General features: G+C 35.7%; 1 long non-coding RNA gene across 2 annotated transcripts; it reads left to right on the top strand.

Annotated features, from left to right (window-relative positions):
• The first annotated feature begins 291 nt into the window (after positions 1-291).
• Positions 292-3227, top strand: LOC130472526 (uncharacterized). 2 transcript variants are annotated; one of them, XR_008933034.1, is made up of 4 exons: positions 292-660; positions 1647-1711; positions 2547-2636; positions 2873-3227. It is a non-coding gene; the product is annotated as an uncharacterized lncRNA (long non-coding RNA). The 2 variants fall into 2 exon arrangements; XR_008933032.1 differs by lacking the exon at positions 292-660 and having other exon boundaries at positions 1544-1711.
• Positions 3228-4079: the final 852 nt, after the last annotated feature.

Below are 4079 nucleotides of genomic sequence, written 5' to 3'. Positions count from 1 at the left end.
ACTCTAATTCTAGTCATTTCTTCTTATTTCGTTGCACTAGTCTGAATATACTAATTGATATGAAAGGTTTTGCACCTGAATTGTCAATTAGGTCGTTAGGGGTTAGGAATTGGGATAATTATATCCAATTTAATTATGGAAGCTCATAAGTAACTTCTCTTATCTATTCATAGTATTCACTTGTCCTGAAACTATCAGCACCACTCCATTAGTGCTCCATCCAAATTTCCAGTGTTACATAATCAGTCAAAGTTTCTCTTTATGTTTGTCTGGTACACTATTAAGTTCTCTTCATCCCTTCAATGCAGATTTTCTCATACTATTTTTCACAGAGGCTCTCTTCTACTGTGGTGTCGCAATTTTTCTTTTCCTTATTCACTCTCTGCGTAGCCCCGCTAAAAGTGTTCCTGTTGCCAGCAGTTGTGGAAAGCTAACCACTCAGATGGGGAGTCGTATATCTTCAGTTGCTATTTTGATGCTTAGACAGCTTAGTCTTATTATTCCAATGGTGACAATGGTTTTGTTTGGCCGTGGACTGGTCCTGCAGCATCAGCTTCTCTAGCTCCTTACTTGGTTGGTATTGTTGTACAGTTTGCATTCGAGAAGTATGCAAAATATACGAAATCACCTTCCTGGGCCGTCATTCTAGTTGTATTTCAGGTGAAGTACTCTAAAATGTTTCCTTTGATTAGTACAAAGTATTGAACTATAGACTAATATTCTTCCCTTAGCTTGCCTTTTTATACCTTTTGTGAGAAATATACTTGATTTGTGTTTGTAATGTATGTGAGCTTATTGATATTAGTTGCACCAGATTATGGTTCGTTTTCCAAAATTTTTCCTTGATTCGTTTTTTGGGAATTGACGATTAGTGCTTTGACATGAAACATGTATATAGACTGCATCAACTAAATCGAGCCGCACAACTGGTAACTGCTCTATCTTTCACAGTTAGAGGAGCTGAGATTAATGCACACAACTTGGCCAATGGCTGCAGCTAAAGAACCTCCCCCAACTCTGGAAACAACAATGTCCTACTTACAAAAATATCTTAGTGAACGACCCAAATGAAGTACGAAGAATGAAACAACCAGTTTACATACAAAGAAAAGGGTTGCAAGAGCTACTTAGTACTCCATGTTTAGACGGATCAGGAAGTTAACTTAGTACATAGTAATTTGAGTTACTTAGTACTCCATGTTTAGACGGATCAGGAAGTTAACTTAGTTATGTTCTTCTAACAAGAGCCTTATAGGCTGGCTTTGCCATGTTGCAGAGGGACTAGTGAGATTCCCCCCCCCCCCTGCACCCACCCCTTATAGTTTCTTCTGTTAGCATAAAGAAGTTACTTTCTTTTTCAAGCTGGCAGTAGCTTCTTTATGCTGACACAAAAGACAACTATAACCCAATAGTAATCAGTGAGGAGGTTCAGATGCAATGGCAGTTCTGCCACAGCAACTATAACCCAAGCTTGCAGTAGCTTCTTCATTTTTCTCACTTATATATTGTACTGTGAAATTTAACAGAGTAGATTTACACTTTATCTCCCTCAGGCCTCAACAATGATGTTTTATGTTTGTATCGATATTCAAGTGTTGGTTTGTTTTTAAGGGTGAAAAAGTGATACTTTCTTGTTGTAAGTGTAGGTGTGACTCATGTGGGTGGAGACATGTTCAAATTGATTCCTTCTGGTGATGCAATCTTCATGAAGGTACTTCCTCTTCATTGTTTGTTTAGTATACATCCTTACATATTTGTTGCCGTGATTTATAACCTCTTCTGCCTAACATTTAATTGATCAGTCTAAATGCATATAAAGATACGGTGATGCATCAGACCTAAAGGACGTAAAATTTAATGGAAAGAACTAAAAATGAACGTAACTAAGAGAAATGGAGCTTCAGTTAGTTAGAAGTTAGTTAGAAAAGTTTGCCTATAATTTACAGCCAGCTCTTATTTATATTTCCTGGTGAAATGCAGGAAGCTCTTGTTGTTTAGTTATGTTTTAAATCTGACTTAATTTTTTGTTTTGACAACGTAACAAACAACAAAAGGGCTAAAGTATTGCGGTTGTAGCTAGGCTATGGGCCTGAATTAATAAAGAACGACGCACTTTCCTACACAAAATATAATCAAAATTAAGAGTAACAGATCGTATGTCCTTTATTATTATGTGTATCTTCTAGGGTGCTTGTGTTGGATCATAAACGGAAGTGATGATATTGATGCAGTCTGTGATGATTTCTATATGCTTGCAAATAACTCAAAATGGACCTAGTTAACCCAAAAGAACCTCCAAAAGACTCTTTATTTATGTTTACAATTACAATAATAAATAATAATATATCTAACTTAATTTAGATAATCGACTGAAATTGACTTATTAAATATCGTTATATGGTAAGAAGAAGGCGTCTATAAGAAGAGTACCTGGTTTTCAGGTGGTTATCTAGAATTTAGTATCTTTTGCCTTTTTCTGTTCAACTCCTATGTTATCTACCTAGTGTTTCGTAATGTTGATTTTGATTTGTGTATAATTGACCCAGTTTTCCCCTGGTGACCCAAGCAAGTTCATGGTTACTATTGCTGATTCCCAGGTCCGGATACTGGGGTTAATGTAATATGTAAATATAAAGGTTGGTTACTCATCTCTGAGTTAATTCTGTTTGAGGCTTCTTCTGAGTCATCTTCACTTAATCAGTATTGAAAGTATAATAGTTGTTTGGTTGCATGTTACAAATCACATTTCCAGGAAGTTTTGCAAATTCAAATTCCCGAAAGTTGTTGAACATTATGCAGTTTTATTTGTACAAAGTTGCTCAGTGAATTTTATTTCTGTCCTAATTTCTGTTATGTTATTTTCTATTATCAGGTCTTCGAAATGCAAGAAGTCAGATCTCTGCATCATTTACATCAGATGGGAAACACATTATCTCAGCCAGTGAAGACTCTTCTGTTTATGTGTTGGAATCCAATAAATCAGACACATGTCATACAACAATTTCATCTCAGTTCAGAAGCAAGAACTCATTGGGTGCGCTATGTTGTTCAACAAATGTATCGTAGATAGATTGCATTGAAGGAATCAAAAATATACTCCGTACAACTCTATTAATTAATGTGTTTTGCATAGTTTAATGTTGTGGTCTGATTTTAGAACATATTTATGTAATCAGTTATATTATAATGACAATTGCAAAAAAAAAAAAATTATTGGAGGTTTGAAATTAATGTTTAACCACTATATTATTCACATGGTGTTATTATGAACCTGGTATAGTTTTGTGGTATCATAAAATGAAATATATGGCATAACCAAAAAAAATATTTTTAAAAATGATAAAAATCACTTTAACAGCGCTTCTAGGATATCCGCTATTACAAAATAATTTAAAAGTTGGCGGTTAAAGTTTTGACAACATACCTTTAATAGCGCTTCTAATGTGCTGTAAAATAATAATTTGAATTATCCTAAAGGGACCTTTGACAGCGCTTCTAGCAAGCGCTGTTAAATGTGCCTTTTTCTTTTAACAGCGGAGCGATTAACAACGCTCTTAGAAGCGCTGTTAAATGCAAAAACAAGCGCTGTTAAATGGTATTTCTGTAGTAGTAGTAGTCCACCTCAATAAGTTGTTCTCTTCTTCTGAATTTCACACAAAGGCTTTCTTGGATTCTTTGCAATGCCCTGCATTTTCCATATGAGTTAGTAAGGCTCGAAGCTGGAGCTTGGTCATCATTTAATCCTTCTACTGCTGCTTTGCAATCTGAGTAGACTGTAACATTCTTCCATCTGTTGTTTGTAACCCATGATACTTCCAAAAGAATAGCTTGTGTTTCTGCAGTTATGGCTGAAGTTGTGGAAAAGGTACCAGCAATTTCAGCCCTAATCATGCGGTTTGAGTCCCTGCAGACAATAGCAAAGGAAGCAAAGAGAGTGGATGTGCAAAAAGTAGCATCATATTTAACAATAAACTCAGAGTGGGGGTGGGGGTTGGGTTCTATATGCATTGGTTTAATTTGTTGTTTGTAGGTGCTGGCTAAGTTTGAAAATTCATTCGAGAGCCTGATTGTTTGCTGAC

This window comes from Spinacia oleracea, chromosome 4 (genome assembly GCF_020520425.1).
Source record: "Spinacia oleracea cultivar Varoflay chromosome 4, BTI_SOV_V1, whole genome shotgun sequence".
In the NCBI taxonomy this organism is placed as follows: Eukaryota; Viridiplantae; Streptophyta; class Magnoliopsida; order Caryophyllales; family Amaranthaceae; genus Spinacia; species Spinacia oleracea.
The sequence above is the reverse complement of the archived record's forward strand: the minus strand, read 5'-3'. Positions and strand labels throughout refer to the sequence as shown.